At 41.2% G+C, this 24436-nt stretch overlaps 1 protein-coding gene across 8 annotated transcripts in view; it reads right to left on the reverse strand.

The window, feature by feature from the left end:
- NSD1 (nuclear receptor binding SET domain protein 1) overlaps window positions 1–24436 on the reverse strand; it is a 157081-nt gene that overhangs the window by 128034 nt on the left and 4611 nt on the right. The gene's annotated exons all lie outside the window — the stretch shown is intronic.

A 24436-nucleotide genomic window follows, 5' to 3' on the forward strand; every position in this document is an offset into this window, starting at 1 on the left:
ACTTTAAATAACATTAAATGTGGATTCAAGATAAGTATATACCCAAGAGAAAACATACATCCACACAAAAAATTTTATATGAATCTTAATTCCAGCATTTATAATAGTCAAAATGCGGAAACAAACCAATTGATGAATGGATAGCAGAATGTGGAATATACCCATGCAATGGGATATTAAATCACAAAATAATGGAGTACTGGAGTTCCCGTTGTGGTGCAGTGGTTAACAAATCCGACTAGGAACCATGAGGTTGCGAGTTCGGTCCCTGCCCTTGCTCAGTGGGTTGATGATCCGGCGTTGCTGTGAGCTGCGGTGTAGGTTGCAGACGCGGCTCGGATCCCGCGTTGCTGTGGCTCTGGCGTAGGCCGGTGGCTACAGCTCCGATTGGACCCCTAGCCTGGGAACCTCCATATGCTGCGGGAGCAGCCCAAATAAATAGAAAAAAGACACAAAAAAGAAAAAAAGAAAAAAAAAAAGAACGGAGTACTGACATTTGCTATGGCATGGATGAACCTTGAAAATATTATGCTAAGTTAAAGAACTCAATCACAAAAGACCACATATTATGACTTTACTTATATGAAATGTCTAGAATAGGAAAATCCTCAGAGAAAACATAAACTGGCAACTACCTAGGGCTGAGGAGAGTGACTGCTAATGGAGTAATGAAAATTGTTTATAGTCAGATTGTGGTGATAAATGTGGTTTATCTTTGATAAAGATATCAAAGAGCTAAACATAAGAGCTGAAACCATGAAAATCTTAGAAAAAACACATCAGTAAATCTTCATGGCCTAAGATTTGGCAATGGATTCATGGGAAAAACACCACAAGCACAAGCAAAAAAATAGGTAAAGTAGACATCACCAAAATTAAAACTCTTGGAAGGTTCCCAAAAGGATCTGGCATTGCCACTGTCTGCATCCTTTTTTTTTTTTCAGGGCCACACCTGTGGCATATGGAAGCTCCTGGATTCGTCTAGGCTAGGGGTTGAATGGTAGCTGCAACTGCCAGCATATGCCACAACCACAGCATTGCAGGATCCGAATCTCATCAGCAACATACAACACAGCTCATGGCAATGCCAGACAGATCTTTTAACCCACTGAGCAAAGCCAGGGATTGAACCTGCATCCTCATGGATACCAGTTGGATTTTTAACCTGCTAAGTCACAACGGGAACTCTGACACTTGTCCTTCTATTCATGTTTTCAGGACAAATTAACATGTAGACTTGAGAAAAATTATCAAATTTCTCTCATTTTTAATCTCCCACTCACCAAAGTCCACTAAAAATACATTGTGTAATGAACAGTACCTTTAGTCCCTTGCAACAGGGGAGGCAGCATAACAGAGAGAAAATGCTCGCAAGCCAGATGGCCTTGACTGGAATACCAGCCCCATCACTTGGGAAACCACTTAAATTTCTCTAAGCTTCCATCTCCTAATGTCCCAATTTTAGTATATGTGATACCAAAGCAAGCACTCCATTTCCTAATGTGTAAAACTGAAATAACAGTTGTGCCTAGCAACTCTGTGGTCTTGGTGTGAGGATTAAATGAGATAACACTTATTAAGTGCTTAGTACAGAGCCTTGCTGCCCAGCATATGGTACTCAATATATGTTAACTATATTAACAATAGCAACAAATACCAGCCATGTGCTAGGCATTAATTTCCAAAACATCTTATAGATTAAGAAACTGAGATTGGCGTGACTCAGTGGAAATGAATCTGACTAGCATCCATGAGGATGCAGGTTCGATCCCTGGCCTCGCTCAATGGGTTAAGAATCCAGTGTTGCTGTGAGCTGTGGTGTAGGTTACAGACGCAGCTCAGATCTGGTGGTGCTGTGGGTGTGGCATAGGCCAGTGGCTACACCTCTGATTCAACCCCTAGCCTGGGAACCTCCACATGCTGCAGGTGCAGCCCTTAAAAAAGAAAGAAAGAAAGAAAGGAAATGAGGTTGAGGAGTCTGCTTGCAGCCTAGCAATTGATTGGTATTGCCACTGCCTGGCACAGGTTTGATCCCTGGCCCAGGAAATTCTGCCAAAGGCCCCCTCCTCCGGCCCCCCAAAAAGAAAAAGTAGAGAAACCGAGTTTGAAAGGTGAGGTCACTTGTCCAAGGTATACAAAAGAGTCAAGTCTGGCCTCAATTGGAGATCTGTCCAACTGCAAAGTCCACATTCTTTCTACAAACCCAAACTGCCTTTCCATATACGGATTCTTATAATTACTTTTAATGGGATTTAATCTATGCTATTCCTAGTGAGTAGCAGCCAAAATTAAAAATCAGTAACAGGTTAATAAGAGATATAAAATTCAGAGTTCACCATCAAATACAAGCAGAAAAAAAAAGGAGTTCTCATGGTGGCACAATGGAAACAAATCCGACTAGGAACCATGAGGTTTCGGGTTCAATTCCTGGCCTCAGTCAGTCAGTTAAGGATCCAGCATTGCTGTGAGCTGTGGTGTAGGTCCCAGATGCGGCTCAGATCTGGCATTGCTGTGGCTCTGGTGAAGGCCAGAGGCTACAGCTCCAATTAGACCCCTAGCCTGAGAACCTCCATATGCCGTGCGGGTGCGGCCCTAAAAAGACAAAAGACAAAAAGCAAAAAGAAAAAAATATCATTTCAATCTTTAAAACAAAAATATTTAGGAAATGGCCTAGACTTTAACCACCTCCGTCAATGTTATCCCTCCCTACCCCCTCCTCCCAGCCTACTCATGCCATATAGACTCCTTATTCTTCCCAAAACAGCAGCTATTTCATCCTTGGAATCCTAAATCATACTCCTCTCAGCATAGCACACTTTGCCCTGCCTTAACTTCCACTATATTCCCACCTTATGAATGCCTGGCACATAAAAAAATAACTGGGTGATGAATGAAGAATGTCTCAACTGTTTCAATGTTAGCAATTTCCAAGTTGCGAAGTTTAAACTGTACCTTTAAAGTCACTTTTAACTGATAATTTAAAAGGAACTATTATGAAAATAATCACACAGAAAATGAAGTGAAACTCATTCATTCTATTAGAATAGTATTACTTGATACAAAAATCAGAAGACATAAGACAACTACAGACTAGTATCCCTTATGCATAAAGATACAAAAATTCCCAAGAAAATATTAGCAACCCTAATATACCAACAAATAAAAAATATTTTATACCATGTACAAGTGGAATTTATCCTAGGAATGTAAGGATGGTTCAACATATAAAAAGTCAACTAATGTAACACTTCATACTAAGGAATGGAGGGGAGGGAGTTCCTATTGTGGCTTAGCAGTAGCGAACCCGACTAGTAACCATGAGGATACAAATTCAATCCCTGGCCTCAATCAGTGAGCTAAGGATCCGATGTTGCCATGAGCTGTGGTGTAGGTCACAGATGCAGCTTGGATCTGGCACTGCTGTGGCTATGGTATAGGCCAGCAGCTAGAGCTCCAATCAGAGCTCTAGCCTGGGAACCTCCATATGCTGCTGGTACCGCTCTAAAAAACAACAAACAAACAAAAACTAATGAGATGAGCAAGACTGCAAGATACAAGATCAACATACAAAAATCCATTGTATTGCTATACACTAACAATGCACCATCCAAAAACAACAATTTCGTTATAATAGCATTAAAAAAAAAAAAAAAACCTTTAGGAATGTTTAAAAAGGAGTATAAGAACTGTACACCGGGAGCTCCCATCGTGGCGCAATGGTTAACGAATCTGACTAGGAACCATGAGGTTGCGGGTTTGGTCCCTGCCCTTGCTCAGTGAGTTAACGATCTGGCGTTGCCGTGAGCTGTGGTGTAGGTTGCAGACGCGGCTCGGATCCTGTGTTGCTGTGGCTCTGGTGTAGGCTGGCGGCTACAGCTCTGATTCGACCCCTAGCCTGGGAACCTCCATATGCCGAGGGAGCGGCCCAAGAAATAGCAAAAAAAAAAAAAAAAAAAAAAGAACTGTACATGGAAAACTATAGAACACCAATGAAAGATAATAAGGAAAACCTAATCAGGCCACTCTCACCTTCTGAAGAGGACTGCATTCTGCCTATGGAACATGTACCTCTCTAAACCTTTCACTTAAAAATTTTTTTAAAAAAAGACTTAAATGAATGAAGAAACGCTCCATCATCACAGACTGGAGACAATATTACTAAGATAATGATAAACCACAAAATCATCTACAGATTCAACAAAATATCAAAATTCCAGTTCCTTTTTTACAGAAATTGACAAGATAACCTTAAAATTTGTATGAAAATGCAAAGAATGCAGAATATCCAAAACAACCTTGAAAATAAAGAGCAAATTTAAAGACTCACACTTTTTTATTTTAATCTTCCGTCCTTTTAGGGATGCACCCACAGCATATGGAGGCTCCCAAGGCTAGGCATCTGATCAGAGCTGTTGCAGCTGGCCTATGCCACAGCCACAGCAACACCAGATCCAAGCCACATCTGTGACCTACACCACAGCTCACAGCAATGCCGGATCCTTAACTGACTGAATGAGGCCAGGGATCGAACCCGCAACCTCATGGTTCCTAGTCGGATTCATTTCCACCACGCCACGACGGGAACACCATGGACTCACACTTTCTGATTTCAAAACTTATTGCAAAACTGTATCAATCAAAAACGTGTGGTGCTGACATAAGGATATATTATATAAACCTGCAGAAGAACAACAGAATTTGCAGAACAGAATTAAGAGTCCAGAAATAAATCTGTATATATTTTCAACTAGGATGCCAAGACCATTCAATAGGAAAAGAGTAGTCTTTTCAACAAATGGTACTGAGACAACTGGATACCCACATGAAAAAAAAGCTGAGACCCTACCTCACATCATTTACAAAAATTCAAAATGGATCAAAATTCATTAAAAAAAATGGATCAGGGAGTTTCCGTCGTGGCGCAGTGGTTAACAAATCCGACTAGGAACCATGAGGTTGCAGGTTTGGTCCCTGCCCTTGCTCAGTGGGTTAACGATCCGGCGTTGCCGTGAACTGTGGTGTAGGTTGCAGACGAGGCTCGGATCCCGCGTTGCTGTGGCTCTGGCGTAGGCCGGTGGCTACAGCTCCGATTCAACCCCTAGCCTGGGAACCTCCATATGCCGCGGGAGCGGCCGAAGAAATAGCAACAACAACAACAACAACAACAACAACAACAACACCAAAAGACAAAAAAGACCAAAAAAAAAAAAAAGGATCAAAGATCTAAATGTAAAAAATTAAAAAAATACAAAACTCTTAGGAAAAAACAAAGGAGTAAATCTTCCTGATCTTAGATTAGGAAATAGTTTCTTAAATCCTATACCAAAAACATAGGCCCCTCCAAAATAGCTATATTGGGCTTCATCAAGATTAAAAACCTTTGGGAAGGTCCCACTGGGGCTCAGTAGTAACAAACCTGACTAGTATCCATGAGGATGCAGGTTCAATCCCTGGTCCCACTCAGTGGGTTAAGGATCCAGCGTTGCCATAGCTGTGGTGTAAGTCGAAGATGCAGCTTGGATCTGGCATTGCTGTGGCTGTGGTGTAGACTGGCAGCTACAATCCCAATTCTACCCCTGGCCTGGGAACTTACGTACACCGTGGGTGTGGCCCTAAAAATAAAAAACTTTTTTTAAAAAAGATTAAAAAGGAGTTCCCGTCGTGGCGCAGTGGTTAGCGAATCCGACTAGGAACCATGAGGTTGCGGGTTCAGTCCCTGCCCTTGCTCAGTGGGTTAACGATCCGGCATTGCCGTGAGCTGTGGTGTGGGTCACAGACGCGGCTCGGATCCCGCGTTGCTGTGGCTCTGGTGTAGGCTGGCAGCTACAGCTCCGATTCAACCCCTAGCCTGGGAACCTCCATATGCCGTGGGAGCGGCCCAAAGAAATAGCAAAAAGACAAAAAAAAAAAAAAAGATTAAAAACCTTTGTGCTTCACGGATGCCACCAAGAAATCGAAAAAAAAAAAAAACCAAACCCTCAGAATGGCAGAAAATATTTGCAAATCATTATCTGATACAGGATTTATACCCAGAATACATAAGGAACTATAACAACTCAACAATAAAAAAGACAGCCGATTATTTTTGTGCTCAAAGCATGTGGAAGTTCCCAGCCAGAGACTGAACCCTCACAACAGCAGTGACCCGAGCCACTGCACTGACAATACTAGATCCTTAACCCCCTGCACCACAGGGAAACTCTAAAGACAGCTAATTTTATTTTATTTTTTTTAAGGGCCACACCTGCAGCATATGGAAGTTACCAGGTTAGGAGGAGTTGAATCAGAGCTGCAGCTGCTGGTCTATGCCACAGCCGCAGCCAAGCCAGATCTGAGCTGAGTCTGCAACCTACACCACAGCTCACTTCACTGCCAGCTCCTTAATCCATTGAGAGGGGCCAGGGATCGAACCAACATCCTCATGAATACCAGTTGGGTTCATTACCGCTGAGCCACAAGGGAACTCATAGAGACAGCCAATTAAAAAAATAATAATTATAAAAATAAAGACAATTTTTTAAAATATAGGCAAAAGACTTAGAACCTAGACTCTACAAAGTAACTATACAAATGATCAATAAGCACATAAAACAATGTTCAACATTATAAATTTAAATCAAAACCACAATGAGATAACACTTATCACTCACTAGGATGGCTAAAATTAAAAAAAAAAAAAAAAGTTGGGAGTTCCCATCATAGCTCACCAGAAACGAACCGGACTAGTATCCATGAGGATGCGGGTTTGATCCCTGTCCCCACTCAGCAGGTTAAGCATCTGGGGTTGCTGTGAGCTGTTGTGTAGATAGCAGACAGGGCTCTGATCCCCCATTGCTATAGCTGTGACATAGGCTGGCAGGTGAAGCTCCAATCTGAGCCGTAGCCTGGGAACTTGTATATGCCACAGGTGCAGCCCTTAAAAAAAAAAAGTTGGAGTTCCTTGTTGGCTCACCAGGTTAAGGATTCAGCATTGTCACTTCTGTGGCACAGGCTGGATCTCTGGCCCAAGAACTTTCAAAAACCACAGAAGTGGCCAAAAACTAAATAATTTTTTTTTAAATACCAAGTATTGGCAAGAACTTGAAGAAATTACAACCATCATACATCACTAGCAGTACTATAAAAGGATACAGGACAGCAGAGTGGTTTCTCAAAATGTTAAAGAAATCACCGGGAGTTCCTGCCATGGCTCAGGGGTTAACGAACCTGACTAGCAGCCATGAGGTTGCGGGTTCAATCCCTGGCCTCGCTCAGTGGATTAAGGATCCAGCTTTGCTGTGAGCTGTGGTGTAGGTCGTAGACACAGCTCAGATCCCATGTTGCTGTGGCCCTGGCGCAGGCTGGCAGCTGCAGCTCTACTTCGACCCCTAGCCTGGGAACCTCCATATGCCGCAGGTATGGCCCTAGACAAAGACAGAAGAAAAAAAAAAAAAAAAAGGAATCATCAAGTGACCCAGCAATGCCACTCCTAGGAATATACTCAAGAGAACTGAAAACACATGACCATACAAAAAAACCTGCATGCAGTTGTTCCTAACAGCATTACTCCTAACAGGCAAGAAAGTGGGAAGAAACAAACCTCATTAAAAAAAAAAAAAAAAAGTTCCCACTGTGGCACGGTAGGTTAAGGATCTGGCATCATCTCTGTGAAAAGTGCAGGTTAGATCCCTGGCCTGACACAGTGCATTAAGGATCAATCCACAGTTGCTGGACCGGGGGCACATGTCATATTCAATCCCTGGCCGGGAACTTCCCCCATGGCGCATGTGCCCCCCCAAAAAACCCCACAAAACAAAAATGCTCATCAACTGATGAATGGATAAACAAAAGATGGTATATAACATAATGCAATATTATTTGGCAATAAAATAGAACCAAATATTTTACAGTAATACAACAACATGGATAAACCTGAAAACATTATTCTAAATGAAAGTCAGACACAAAAGGCCACAAACTGAATGTTTCCATTTATATGAAATACATATCCAGAAAATAAACACATATCCAGATAAATTCAGCAACTGAATGTGGTTGCCAAGGACCAGGGGATGGGAAAATAAGGGGTGATTGTTGGCTAGTGTTTCTTTCTAGGTAATGAAATGTTTTGGAATTAGATAGCAGTTTTGATCATTCAACTCTGTAAGTACCGTAAAGCCACACTCAGTCGTACCCTTGGTTGTTTGTTTGTTTGTTTGTTTGTTTTTGTCTTTTTGCCATTTCTTGGGCCACTCCAGCGGCATACGGAGTTTCCCAGGCTAGGGGTCTAACCAGAGCTGTAGCTGCCAGCCTTTGCTAGAGCCACAGCAACGCAGGATCCAAGCCGCGTCTGCGACCTACACCACAGCTCACGGCAACACCGGATCGTTAACCCACTGAGGAAGGGCAGGGATCAAACCCGCAACCTCATAGTTCCTAGTCGGATTTGTTAACCACTGCGCCATGACGGGAACTCCCGTACCCTTGATTTTTAAAATGTAGTACTATGCTTTTCAAATTTATAAGTAATACAGATATTCAACGTTGAAATACTGAAAAAAATTCTACATGATATAAGTATAAGATGTTAGGTTGATTTTTCAAAGTCCACGCTTTAAACAACCAAAAATACCTTTGGAAATAAAGGAAGGGAAAGGAGAAAGGAGGGAGGAAAGAAGAAAAGAAAAAACATTTCCCAAATTCTACATTATTTAGGTACGAAATAAATGTTTACTATTTCTTTTCCCCCTCAGGTATAAGAAATAACTTCATTTAAAATCCCCACTGATGGAGTTTCTGTCATGGCTCAGTGGAAACAAACCTGACTAGTATCCATGAGGATGCTGGTTCAATCCCTGGCCTCACTCAGCATGCCAAGGATCCAGCACTGCCTTGAGCTGTGGTGTAGGTCAGACACGGCTTGGATCCATCATTGCTGTGGCTGTGGTATAAACACATCTGCAGCTCCAACAGGACCCCTAGCGTGGGTACTTCCATATGCTGCAGGTGCGGCCCTAAAATAAAAAATAAAAAGAAATTAAAAAAAAAAAAAAGAATCCCCACTGAGGAGTTCCCTTGTGCCACAGTGGGTTAAATATCTGGTAATGTCACTTCAGGCAGCCCAGGTTGCTGCCACGGCACAGAGTCAATCCCTAGCCTGGGAACTTCCGCTTGCTGTGGGTGCAGAAAAAACAACAACAAAAAGAATCCACACTCATGTTCCATGTCAGCATAATTCACTATGACCAAAAGGTGGCTACCAACTGATGAATGGATAGAGAAAATGTCATATATACATACAACAGAACATCTTTTAAAAGGAAGAAAATTCAGTTCTTGTTTGGCTCAGTGGGGTGAGGACCCAATGGTGTCTCTGTAAGGATACAGGTTCGATCCCTGGCCTCACTCAGTGGTTTGGGGATCCAGTGTTGCCACAAGTAGCAGCACAGGTCACAGGCGTGACTCAGATCTACTGTTGCTGTGGCTGTGGCATAGGCCTGCAGCTGTAGCTCTGATTCAACCCTAGCTTAGGAACTTCCATATCCCCTGGGCACAGCCAAAAAAGGGAAAAAAAGGAGTTCCTGCTGTGGCTCAGTGGTAACAAAGCTGACTAGGATCTGTGAGGATGTGGGGTTTGATCCGTGGCCTTGCCCAGTGGGTTAAGGATTCAGCATTGCTATGACCTCTGGCGGAGGTCGCAGACGTGGCTTGGACCTGGCATTGCTGTGGCTGTGTAGGCCAGCAGCTGAAGTTCTGATTCAATCCCTAGCCTGTGAACTTCCATATGCCACAGATTCGGCCCTAAAAAGAAAATATAGGAAGAAAATTCTTTTTCTTCCTGCAACTGCAGCCACAGCCACAGAAGTTCCCAGGCCAGGGATCAAACCTGCACAATAGGAGTTCCTGTTGTGGCACAGTGGACTAGGAACCATGAGGTTGCGGGTTTGATCCCTGACCTTGCTCAGTGGGTTAGGATCTGGTGTTGCCGTGAGCTGTGGTGTAGGTCGCAGACACAGCTTGGATCTGGCATTGCTGTGGCTCTGGAGTAGGCCGGTGGCTACAGCTCCGATTAGACCACAGCCTGGGAACCTCCATATGCCGTGGGAGCGGCCCAAGGGAAAAGCAAAAATACAAAAAAAAAAAAACAAACCTGCACCGTAACAGCAACACCACAGCAGCACTTGCGGCCAGATCCTGGGCAACAAGGAAATTCCAAGGAAGAAAATTCTGACAGGCTACAACATGGATGAACTTGAAGACATTACACTATGTGAAATAAGGCAATCACGCAAAGATAAATACTGTATAATTCCATTTACACGAGGTATCTAGACAGATCAAATTCAGAGACAGAAAGCAGAATGGTAGTTACCAGGGGCTGGGAGGAAGAGAAAGTATAAAGTTGTTTTAACAAGTTTAAATTTTCCAAGATGGAAAGAGTTCTGGAGAACGGTTGCACAAAATGTGAATACACTTAATATTACTCAACTATACACTTCACAACAGTTAGGATGGTAAATTTTACACTATATATATTTTACCAAAATTAAAAAGTGATACAAAGAATCCTCACTAGATAACCCTCTGTGGCTCAGGGGGTTAAAAATCTGACTGTAGTAGCTCATGTCACTGCAGAGGCAAGGCTTCCATCCCTGGCCCAGTGCAGTGCATTAAGAATCCCGTGTTGCCACAGCTGGGGCTTGAATTCAATCCCTGACCTGGGAACTTCACTATGCCACAGCTGCAGCCATCAAATTAAAAAAAAAAAAAAAAAAAAAGAATCTTGATTGAAATAGGCACATTCACATATTGCTGGTTGGGAGTACAGATACATTTACTCTTTTGGTAGTATTGGCAGTATTTCTCAAAATTATAAATATATTTGACCCACAATTTCCATACCGGAGATTTACCTTACAGATTTACATCCATACATTCAAAACGACTTATTATGTATAGTCACTCACTTTCAGCAAGAGTATTTATTTGAATGGAAAACGCCCATACACTCATACAATAAAATACTATCTAGGTGTAAAAAAGAATGAGAAAGGAGTTCCTGCTATGGCACAGTGGGTTGAGAATCCAAATGCAGCAGCTAGGGTCTCTGAAGAGACTGTCCCCAGCCCAGCACAGTGTTTTAAAAGGATCCAGCATTGCTGCAGCATGCCCCAACTGTGGCTCAGATTCAATCCCGGCCCCAGGAACTTCCGTGTGCCACCAAAGAATGAGAAAACAATGTTCAAAAATGGAAAGATTTCAACAACATATTAAGTGGAAAAGCAATATTAAGTGTGCACAATCTGCTATCTCTGTCATTAAAAAAGGAGGGAAGAGCCAAAGGAATTGAAAGTGTCAAGTGAGCAGATAGGTACAAGAGTACTTCATTAGTTATCTTTCTATATTTTTCAATCATATACCTAATTCAAAAATTCAATTTGAAAAAACAAGGTCTATTAGCTTAGCTTAAAAGTAAAATAAAGTGTATTTTATACTTTGTAAACTTAAGCTTTCTCTTTTTTTTTTTTTTTGGTCTTTTTGCCTTTTCTAGAGCTGCTTCCCTCGGCACATGGAGGTTCCCAGGCAACACGGGATCCAAGCCGCATCTGCAACCTACACCACAGCTCACAGCAATGCCAGATCTTTAACCCACTGAGCAAGGCCAGGGATCAAACCCGCAACCTCATGGTTCCTAGTCGGATTCGTTAACCACCGCACCACAACGGGAACTCCATCTGTTTTTAATTAAAACTATTCATTTCTTGTTGTGTGGGCATGGTAACCAGCCACCCTAGATGGCCCCCAATGATCCATGTTTCAATATATTCCCCTCCAAAACTATATCCCCTTGGATCTTCTTACTAGGTCTCTCCTCTCTTGGATCACTCACTCTAGCGGAAGCCAACTACATACTGTGAGCAGCCCTATGAAGGGGCTTACAGGGCAAGGAACTGAGACCTCCCATGAACACCCAATAACCATGAGTGAGCCATCTTGGATGAGGATTCTACAGCCTTCAAATGACTGCAGCCATGATGGACATCTTGCTTATCATCTCGTGAAAGACTAAGTCAGAACCATCTAACTAAGCCACTCCCTGATTCCTAATGCTACATGAGAGACTGCTAAATTTGAGGGTAATTTGTTAGGCAGAAGAGATAACTAATACAAAGGCAAACATTCCTTATAAGAATTCTTTGTAAGAATGTGTTTTCAAGAAAGATATTAAAGACACTATAAAAATTATCATCAGCATTGTGCTGGATATTAAAATCTCTATTAGATCTATAAGACTAGAAGACAGGATTTCTTCATTAGCACAAGTGTGCAAAGTTGGTTTATCAAATATACAAATGCAAAATAAGCTTCAGGTTTCCTCCAAAACACAAATTTGGTAATATGAAAAATGAAACCAGCTCTACAGCTATAGAAAATCATTAACTAAAATGAAAAACAGACTGAGAATATTTATACCCAATAATATAAACAGACAACAACAGCTATAAAACACTACAACTAGACAGATAAGTCAGCAAAGGATATAACACAAAGGCCATAGAAGCAAACAAAGAAATCGTTTTCAACAATAAAGTTGTATTAAATCAATCCTGTGGTAGCATTATGCATCTATTAAATAAAGTAAAAACTTACAACACCAACGCTACCAAAGTTGGCTTGCTATCAAAGGGAGGAAAATACTATTCATATATTATTTAGAATTGTGTAAAATAATACAGTACTTTTGGAAAGCTATACATAAGTAGGTATATACATCTGAGACAAAAAAAAATTCAGCCCACTGCCCTGATAATTACACTATCAGCAGCTTATCCTAAGGAGATAATTCCACAGACAGTACTAAGAAATTAATAAGGTACCTATCAAGACTTTACTTACAACTCTAATATCTACTCCACCAAAAAACTAATTTTGGTAGTTTAATTACCTTCTGCCCCACAGCTCTACTATGTTAAAAAAAAAAAAAGTACTTTAAATGTAGAACTGTATTACCTCTCAGCCAACTGCTCCGCAATTCTTTAAAGATCATGGCACCATGGAAGTGCTTTCACTTGATATGATAATTATAAAAATAGAGTCGGAGTTCCTGTTAGGGCACAGCGGAAACGAATCCAACTAGGAACCATGAGGTTGTGGGTTTGATCGCTGGCCTCACTCAGTGGGTTAAGAATCCGGCATTACCACGAGCTGTGGTATAGGTCGCCGACACAGTTTGGATCTGGCGATGCTGTGGCTCTGGCATAGGCCGGTAGCTGTAGGTCCAATTGGACCCCTAGCCTGGGAACCTCCATTTGCCGCTGGTGCAGCTCTAAAAGGAAGAAAGACAAAAAAAAAAAAAAAAATACATTGTCAATTGAACCAACTACAATGTTAAAGAAATGCCTTTCGAGTTTCCACGTGACACAATGGAACAGGCGGCATCTTGGGAACACTAGGTCGCAGGTTCGATCCCAGCACAGTGGGTTGTGGATCCCATGTTGCAACAGATGTGGCATAGGTCATGACTGTGGCTCAGATCTGATCCCTGGCCCAGAACTCCACATGCCACGGAATGACCAAAAATCAAAAGAAAAAAAAAAAAAAAAGAAAGAAATGCTTTTCAATACAAAATTCCAATAACAATTAGCAAGCATTAATGCCTATTATTTTTACTGGGTACAGATATAACTTGCACATTGCCTACTTTCACCAGGGATCCCAAACAGCTCCAATTACTGCATCAAGAGAAATTAGAGATGACAAGGGGAATACACCCTCATAATTTACAAAGAAAGACTACCTTCAGATTCTTCCTGGTATATGAGGGGATATCATATAACCAATAATTATTTTTAATTTAATCTAATGTGTAAATATATTTCTTCTTGCTCCAAAATGGAATTTATCTTTCCAGCAATCTTTAACACAGTATTATGGCATTTTATGTAAGGTCATTGGAGATGTGAAAAGAACTTTAGAAGCCTTAATAAAGTAATTTCATCTTGTAACAGTAACAAACACTAAAATCTGTTCTGATTTATTAAGGGGAAACCACCAATGTATGTGATTTTACTCTTTCTCTAGTAAGTAATCCAAAAGTAGAAGCAATACTTAAAAATTATGGTTTGGGAGTTCCCATCGTGGCGCAGTGGTTAACGAATCCGACTAGGAACCATGAGGTTGTGGGTTCGATCCCTGCCCTTGCTCAGTGGGTTAACGATCCGGCGTTGCCGTGAGCTGTGGTGTAGGTTGCAGACGCGGCTTGGATCCTGCGTTGCTGTGGCTCTGGCGTAGGCCGGTGGCTACAGCTCCGATTCAACCCCTAGCCTGGGAACCTCCATATGCCGCGGGAGCGGCCCAAGAAATAGCAAAAAGACAAAAATAAAAAATAAAAATAAAAATAAATAAAAATAAAAAAACCTAAAATAAAGAATGTAGATCATCTAGTATAAATAAAGAACTCTCAAAACTCAAAATTTTTTTTTAAAAAATCAAATAATCCAATTAGAAAATGGGGAAAAGACATGAATACACTTCACCAAAAAAGATATACAGCCGGCAAATAAGCATGCAAAAAAGATGTTCAACGTCATTAACTATCAGGGAAATGAAAATTAAAACCATAACAAGATATCATTACATAACTCTCAAAATGGTTAGAACAAAGATAGTGACAACACCAAATAATGGTGAGGATGAAGAGAAGCTAGATCACTTATTCACCACTGGTGAGAAAGTAAATAGCACAATCACTGTGGAAATCGACTTGGTAGTTTCTTATAAAAGTAAACTTGCCAGTACCTCATAATTCAGCAAATACACTCTTAAGCATTTACCCCAGAGAAATGAAAACTTATGTTCACACAAAATCTGTATATGAATGTTCATAGCACTTTTACTTCTAAGAGCCAAAAGCTAGAATCAACCCAGATGTCCTTTTTATTTCTTCTTTTTTTTTTAGGGCCGCACCTGTGGCACATGGAGGTTCCCAGGCCAGGGGTCAAATCAGAGATACAGCTGCCGGCCTATACCAAAGCCACAGCAACGCCAGATCTGAGCCTGTCTGCTACCTACACCATAGCTCACGGCAACGCCGGATCCTTAACCCACTGTGTGAGGCCAGGGATCGAACTGGCAACCTAATGGTTCATGTTGTATTCGTTTCCGCTGTGCCACAAGGGAACTCCAACCCAGATGTCCTTTAACAGGTGAATGGTTAAACAAACCATGGTATATATATATCATAGAACACTACTTAGTAATAAAAAGGAACAAAATATTGACATACTCAACAACTTGGAACAATCTCCAAGGAATTACTCTAAGTGAAAAAACCCAATCCCAAAGGCTATATACATATACCATATGATTCCATTTACATTTTTGAAATAACAAAATTTTAAAAACAAAGGACAGATTAGCCATTGGCAAAGTTTGAAGAAGGAGCTACCAGGAAGATGAGTATAGGATAAAAGGGTCTCAGGAGAGATCCCTGTGGCACTGAAAGAAACTGTTCCACAATTTGACTGTGGTAGTGCATATGCAAACCCACAGAGGTAATAAAAATGTAGAGGACTTGGGGGAGTTTCCTGGTGGTCTACTGGTTAAGACCCAGTACTTTCACCATTGCAGCCCAGGTTCAATTCCTGATCTGGGACTAAAATCCCACATCAAGCCGCTGTAAGCCTTGGACAATAAATTAAAAAAAATTTAAGCGCAGAGAACTTAATATAGTACATACACACAAACAAGTACAAGTAAAACCAGAGACATCTGGAATACATCCTTATGTAGATGTATAGAATTTTCTTTTGAAATATTTAAAAAAACAAACAAAACTGAGCTCATCTAAATAAGACTGGTAGATTATACCATTGTCACTATCCTGCTTGTGGTATTAGATGTTTTGTAAAACATTACCATTGCAAAACCATGCAAAATATTCATGGTATCTCTCTGTATTATTTCTTATAACTAACTGCATGTAAGTTTACACTGATTTCAAGTTTTTAAAAAATGGAGATTTACCTACATGCTCATATGAATATATGTCCTTAACTTAATAACCAAGGTATTCAATAATATGTATATCAGGCCACTTGCATAACCAAATGGATAAAAAAAAAAGTATACAGACACAAAGAAAATTCTAATACAATATTAAGAGTGATAATGAAGGAGGATATAGGGATGACAGAAATAAAGTTCCTTTTTGTTAATGTTTCATTTTTAACTTTTCTTTTACCATGAATTTTTACTACTTTTCTAACTAAAAAGATCCATAGCAACTTCTTTAAAAGGTTATAAAGTTTTGGGAGTTCCTGTCATGGTGTAGCAGAAACAAATCCAACTAGGAACCATGAGGTTGTGGGTTTGATCCCTGGCCTCGCTCAGTGAGTTAAGGATCCGGTGTTGCCATGAGCTGTGGTGTAGGTAGCAGACGTAGCTTGAATCTGGCATTGCTGTGGCTCTGGCATAGACCGGTGGCTGCAGCTCCAATTTGACCCCTAGCCTGGGAACCTCCATGTGCCGCTGATGTGGCCCAGAAAAAAAAGACAAAAAAAAAGGTTATGAAGTTTCAAAAATTGGAGTAGCCTCATGGCTCAGAGGGTTAAGGACCTGATGTTGTCACTGCTGTGGCTATGGTTCAAGCCCTGTCCCAGGAACTTCCACATATTGCAGGCACAGCCAAAAATAAATAAAAGTTAGAATGACCAACCAATGAAAATAAAACCTGAAAAGAGGTGGGATCTCCTTTCATTAGGCTCCCTGAAAAACCATGGAAATGAAACATTTTTATTTATGACAAAGGACAACCAAAGTTACACTACTTAATAGTTGGGATACAGAAAAGATACTGATCCTAAGGCCCAAATTAAATTCTCTTGATTACCAAATAAAAAATAGATCAAATTCTCTTGACTATTAAATAAATATAGAACGGTCAAAAAAGTAGTTAATGCCTTTATCTTACCAACTAAGCAAGAAGAGTTTGGAAGGAAAAAAAAAGCAAAAATGAAAAGATAGGATGCCCAAAATTCACAACTAACTTTTCCAAATGTGCATTTAACTCTTGACATATAATAAAAATAGGCATCATATGCTCAGCACCTACTTCAGAACTAGCACTGTGCTGGCCACTTCATATAATTTTACCTTGTAACATCTCAGTCATGCGAGGCTGCACAGTATTCACTCGATTTAGAGATGAAGAACTGGGTCTCAGAAATTAAAGGTACTTCTACTAAATAGGTAGCAAAATACACTCTCAAAGGGATCTATCCAACTTAAAAGTATTATGATTTAATATCCTTAATTAAGAGATTAAAGGAAAATGAGAAAAATGAATGCCTGAGATAAAGGGATCACAAATTCAAAGCTCTTAGAAACTCAATGTATGAGGAGATAAAATCTCTTTAAGTTTTAAAACTTGGTACACTGAGCTCACATCCTCCCTAACTAAAATTTACTCCCCTCCCCAACTTCTATCTCTGTATTAATGCTGTTTTTCTTTCTTTCACTCCATAAATATGTAAGTGTAATATAAGGAAGACACCAGGCTACACACTGTGAAGATGCAAAAAGATGAATCAGACCAGAAAGAGAAAGGCATGAGCCAGGAGAGGGTAAGGCAAGGCTCCACTAACAGTTCAGTTTGGCCGAACCCCAGGAGGATGTCCTGGGTTTAACAAGAGATTTGGGAAGGTCAGGATGAGGTCTTATCAAAAAGGCTTTATTTGTTAGTCAAATGGGGTGAGAAAGAGACACTGAAAGTAAAGCTTTAACCAGAAACCTAGTATTTGTCCTTTTGGAAGCCAGAGGAAATATTGTCTGTCTCTCCAGAGAGACTGGAGAGAAAGACTTTATGAACACCAGTGATAAACATCATAGTAGGAGTTCCCGTCGTGGCGCAGTGGTTAACGAATCCGACTAGGAACCATGAGGTTGCAGGTTCGGTCCCTGCCCTTGCTCAGTGGGTTAACGATCCAGCGTTGCCGTGAACTGTGGTGTAGGTTGCAGACGCGGCTCGGATCCCGCGTTGCTGTGGCTCTGGCGTAGGCCGGTGGCTACAGCTCCGATTCAACCCCTAGCCTGGGAACCTCCATATGCCGAGGGAGCGGCCCAAGAAATAGCAACAACAACAACAACAAAAAAGACAAAAGAAAAAAAAAAATCATAGCAAAATGGAAATGAAGAAATTAAAAAGGGAGTTCCCATTGTGGCTCAGTGGTTAATGAACTCAACTAGTGTCCATGAGAACACTGGTTTGATCCCTGGCCCCACTCAGTGGGTTAAGGATCCAGCGTTGCCATGAGCTGTGGTGTAGGTAGCAGACAAGGCTTGGATCCCATGTTCAGGTGGCTGTGGTGTAGGCCAGCAGCTACAGGTCCAATTCAACTCCTAGCCTGGGAACCTCCATATGCCATGAGTGCGACCCTAAAAAGACAAAAGACAGAAAAAGAAAAAAAGAAAAAAACGAGCAATTTGTACAATTTAGAAATAGCATAAAAATTCAACTCTAGGAGTTCCTGTTGTGGCACAGAGGTTAACGAATCGGACTAGGAACCATGAGGTTGCAGGTTCGTTCCCTGGCCTTGCTCAGTGGGTTAAGGATCCGGCATTGCAGTGAGCTTGTGGTATGGGTTGCAGACACGGCTCAGATCTAGCGTTGCTGTGGCTCTGGCATAGGCCGGCAGCTACAGCTCCAATTCAACCTCTAGCCTGGGAACCTACATATGCCAAGAGTGCGGCCCTAAAAGGACAAAAGACGAAAGACCAAAAAAAATTCAACTCTATAGCATGGTATACAAGACCTATATTTATACTTTATCTTCTGAAAACCCCACTCTTCTCAGATCCCTATCAATTTCTTGTCACTTGCATACGTTATTCCTTCTACTTAGGGTCTTATCTCTGCTCAAATTATATATAACCCTCTGTGAAGTTCTTCTGGGTTACTCCAGGCATGCCTTCCTCCACAATTTCACAGTGCTGCCCTATACCTACTAGACCATGCGGTATTTGGTATTGCCATTGTTTACACTTGTCTAACCCACAAAGTAAAGTTCCTCAAAAGCAGATGGAGTACCCGTCATGGCTCAGCGGTTAACAAATCTAACTAGCATCCAAGAAGACACAGGTTGGATCCCTGGCCTTGCTCAGTGACTTAAGGATCTGGCGTTACCGTGAGCTGTGTTGTAGGCCACAGACAGGGCTCTGATCTGGCATTGCTGTGGCTGTGGCATAGGCCAGAAGCTACAGCTCCGATTTGACCCCTAGCCTGGGAACCTCCATACTTTGCGAGTGCGCCCCCCAACCCCCAAAAAAGCAGACTATGTCTTTCCACAGGAGGCACTCAAATGCATTTTGAAAAAAATAACTCCAAGGTTTCCAGCCTTGAGCAAAACTGGAGGATGATACCATTAAGATGGAAGGAAGAGCATGTTTGACAATAAAAGATAGGGGTTAAAGGTAAGTATGATACAAGTGGAAGAGGAACTTAGTTGGCAATTTGAGTTTCTTAATCTGAAGCTCAGAAGTCATGTTAAGAAAGTTTTCACACAGCAGAGAAGCAATAAAGTGAATCAATGAAAGCAGAGACTCTGGGGAATGAAGAAGAAGAGAACAAGCAGTCAAAAAAGGACTGTTTAAAGGAGTGGTGGTCAAGAGTTCTGATGTGGCTCGGTGGGTTAAGGATCCAGCAGCCAAGGTCACTGCTGTGATACAGGTTTGATCCCTGGCTCGGAAACTTCTGTATGCCGTGGGTGCAGTCAAAAAAAAATTTAAGGAGTTCCCGTCATGGCGCAGTGGTTCACGAATCCGACTGGGAACCGAGAGGTTGCGGGTTCGATCCCTGCCCTTGCTCAGTGGGTTGACGATCCGGCGTTGCCATGAGCTGTGGTGTAGGTGGCGGATGCGGCTCGGATCCCGCGTTGCTGTGGCTCTGGCGTAGGCCAGTGGCTACAGCTCCAGTTTGACCCCTAGCCTGGGAACCTCCATATGCCGCAGGAGCGGCCCAAGAAATGGCAAAAAGACAAAAACAAATAAATAAATAAATAATAAAAACTTAATTTAAAAAAAAAATTTTAAGAAAAAAATAAAGGAGTGGTGGTTAAAACACTACACATCTGGTAGGATAAGTACAGAGATGTCATTTGTGACTTTTGAAAAGATTAGAGAAGCCAATCAATCCACAGAGCTTTAAGGATATAAACAAGGAGTCTCAGTGTGGCTCAGCGACTTAAAGATCCTGCATTGTCACTGAGGTAGCTCTGGCTCAGGTTCAATCCCTGGCCAGGAAATTTCGCATGCCACGGGCTCAGCCAAAAAAAAGAGAGAGAGAAAGTAGGTAACTCTTGAAAGAAATTCACCAGTAAAAAGTAAAGAAACTGAAGGGGTTGCAGGATAGAGAAAGATAGGCAGATGTCACCCTGGTTTTAGGAGAACAAGTGATTCAATGAAGGTTGAAAATAAAGATCCTGGAGGGAAAGTGGAAAGAGTAATGAATAAAACCAGGGCCTCCAGTAAGATGGACAGAGTCAGATAAAGTGCAGCAACTGAGAAATGTGAAGATAGGAGGGAGTAGAGAGTTGCTAGGATGAGGAGGGAAAAAGAGAGATTCCCCTGAGGAATCATTTGTCTCAGGCACAACACAACAAGCCTTGGACATCATGTGCATTTATTTAACTCTCTCCTTCATTCCCAAAATCCAACCTCTAATTTTGCCTCCTATCCAGGCAACCCTAAAAGGGCTGCCAATTTCCCTCCTGTGAAACAATCTTTTGGATTTATCCCCTTTCTACTGCTGACTTTGCTAATTCTAATTTTTAGTCACTACTGCAACAGATTCCTACATCCTAACATTGCCTCTACTCTCTCCCAGCCAGTTTTCCAAACAGATTTCATCATTATCATTTCTCAACTAAAAATCCTTACTGGCTCTCAGTTTCTGTCACATAAATACCAGTGTCACAGTCTAGATTTTTAGGCTTTATTACTTGAGGACAGCCATCCTATCCAACCTTCTGAAAATACTATGTTCAGGAGTTCCTGTTGTGGTGCGGCGGAAACAAATCCTACTAGGAACCATGAGGCTGCAGGTTCAATGTCTGGCCTTGCTCAGTGGGTTAAGGATCCGGCATTGCTGTGAGCTGTGGTGTAGGTTGCAGATGTGGCTTGGATCCCGTGTTGCTGTGGCTCTGGCGTAGGCTGGCGGCTACAGCTCTGATTAGACCCCTAACCTGGGAACCTCCATATGCCGCAGGTACGGCCCTAAAAAGACAAAAGACAAAAAACAAAACAAGAAAATACTGTGTTCATTTAATTCTTTTATCCAAAGTACCCTTCTAAAGCTAACCAAACTCAACCCAATTGACATCAATTCAAGTCCCACTTTTTTTTTGGTCTTTTTTTAGGGCCACGCTCTCAGCATACGGAAGGTCCCAAGGTAGGGGTCAAATTGGAGCTGCAGCTGTTGTCCTATGCCACAGCCACAGCCACGCCAGATCTGAGCCATGTCTGCAATTAATACCACAGCTTACAGCAATGCCAAATCTTTAATCCACTGAGAGAGGCCAGGGATCGAACCACATCCTTATGGATACTAGCAGGGTTCTTAACCCACAGAGCCACAACAGGAACCTGTAAGATATCTTTTTTTTTGTCTTTTTGCCATTTCTAGGGCCGATTCTGTGGCATATGGAGGTTCCCAGGCTAGGGGTCTAATCGGAGCTGTAGCTACCGGCCTACGCCAGAGCCACAGCAATGCCAGATCCGAGCCGAGTCTGCGACCTACAGCACAGCTCACGGCAACGCCAGCAATGCCGAATCCTTAACCCACTGAGCAAGGCCAGGGATCAAACCCGAAACCTCATGGTTCCTAGTCAGATTCATTAACCACTGAGCCAGGAGGGGAACTTCAAGAAATGTTTTTAAATGGCCAACAATCTCTACTGAAACATCCATCTCATGGACAACATGTCTGTCTCCACCCAAGGAAGCACTAACTAGTATTATAGTGCAAATCAATCACAAGGTAAAAGTACAAACAAATCTGACAAAAAGAGGCCGTTTTTCTTAAAGTCTATGTAAATAATAAAGACAAACCACCCCAATTACATGTTAGGGAAAACTCTCATCTAGGTCAACCATTAGACGTGACAACTGACAAGGACAGCAGAACAGAAGCTCCAAAGAGTGATGTGATGAACATCAAAGGATTAAGAAATGTTAGTGAGTGACACAGTGAAGGGAAGTTAAAATAAGTCTGCCAATATTATGAACACATATGGTGTCTAATACCTCAACCTTAATAGAATGCTAAATTAAAGTGTTAAAAACAAAACAAGATTGGGAGTTCCTGTTGCAGTAGAAATGAATCTGACTAGTATCCATGAGGATGTGGGTTCGATCCCTGGCCTCGTTCAGTGTGTCGGGGATCCAGCATTGCCATGAGCTGTGGTGTAGGTCACAGATACAGCTCGGATCTGGCACTGCTGTGCTTGGGGTAGGCCGGCATCTGTAGCTCCGACTGACTCCTAGCCTAAGAACTTACCTATGCTGTGGGTGTGGCCCTAAAAAGCAAAAAAAAAAAAAAAAAAGTTGGCAAAATATCTTAATTCTTGAAGCTAGGTAAGGAGTACACAGAAATTCAATTATTTTCTCTTCTTTGGAATTTGTCTGAAATTTTCTGGTGGATATTTTTTAAAAGAGAACCCTTAACACAACACTGCAAATCAACTATACTTTAATTTTTAAAAATTAAAAGAGAACTCTAATAAGACTAAGTAAGTCTTTAAATAGTTTTACAAAAATTTATCCTCCTTATGACCATGATAAGAAAATGAAGCAAAATAAAGTATGGCATCTCCCTATCGATTCTGCTGGCCAAAATTTTTTTTTGATCATGCTCACAGCATGTGGAAGTTCCCGAGCCAGGAATCAAACTTGTGCCGCTGAATTGACAACACTGGATCCTTAACCTGCTGAGCCACACAGGAACTTACAAATTTTTTAAAAATCTATTTGATTCTTATATTATAACAAATAGCTGCCATCATAATCAAAATTTTAATAAAAATTTAAAACATTTCAAAATTCTTAATTTTACTCTTCAATACAAAATCCTAAGTAAACCTTTCTCTCCTTATGAAATTTTAGTTCTCATTTTAAGTGTATTCATTTTTAGTTGTCCTCTTTAGATAAAAGATGTATAACATGTACATCGACCATGATGGAGGCTGGCTACATCTGGATCCCCAAATTCAGGAATACTGCCATAACATAAATTATCTATCTTCATATTTATCTCCATAAAATAAGTGAAGAAGAGTAAAAAACAACTGCTACAAATCAGCCTAGTGAAAAAAATAGGAGTCACTTCAGACCCAGGCAAGAGTGTTGGAGACCTTCAAAAGTCACTAAAGAAAACCAAGAGTACTCATAATTCTATGGCTTCATGGGTTTCAGTCTTGTCTCCAATAATCTCAAATGCCTTAAAGGTTGATCTATGTCTTTTATGGCATCTGTTTTTACTACAGAGCTATGAAGACCCAATGAGACAATACAGACCAAAACACTTAATAAACTGTAAGTTATTGCTTGTTTTAACTTGGAGCTCTGGGGACCAATCTTCCTTCAAGATTTTTTTCAAGCACCTACAATGTACAAACCACCGTATATGTACATTGCCCGAAATTAGACAGTATCAAATAAATATAAAAGCACCAGGTCAGGATTATTACCTATGATGACAACCATTTCACATTACTGTATGCAGAAAAAAATAACTGAAGAGTATAGGAAAAACTGAAGAGCCTGCTCATTTATGACAGAGGACAAAGTCTGCTGGTAGCTAGATGTACAAAACAACTAGCAATGTGATGTTGAATTATGTGTATTTCTCTAACTCCAGAGGGCTTAAAACCCTAATATAACTACTTTTACTCTCACCAAAAAAATCTTATTCTATCACGATATTACTAACAGAAAAAAAGACAAATAGCATTTGTTAAAGATTTTCTAAAATTTCTAGCCCTGAGCATAGGAGCAAATACAGAGTTTAAGTGCTCTATACCTTCTGCATCAACTAATCAACCATGAAAAGTCTGAATACATCAATAGTGTGTGGCTACACAGCTTTTTTTTTTTTTTTTCTTTTCCGCTGTCTAGGGCAGCACCCATGGCGTGTGGAAGTTCCCAGGCTAGCAGCTATAGCTGCTGGCCTACACCACAGCCATAGCAACGCCAGATCCAAGCCACGTCTGCAACCTATACCACAACTTGTGGCAATGCCAGATCCTTAACCCACTGAGAGAGGCCAGGGATCAACCCCATCCTCATGGTTACTAGCCAGGTTCATTACCACTGAGCCACAATGGGAACTCCCTGTATTATTTTTAATTAAATCTTTCCCAAGCTTATTCAACTAAATTTGCGTTTTGCAATTGACTTCACTTTA

The sequence above is a fragment of the Phacochoerus africanus genome, chromosome 4, assembly GCF_016906955.1.
Source record: "Phacochoerus africanus isolate WHEZ1 chromosome 4, ROS_Pafr_v1, whole genome shotgun sequence".
NCBI lineage: Eukaryota > Metazoa > Chordata > Mammalia > Artiodactyla > Suidae > Phacochoerus > Phacochoerus africanus.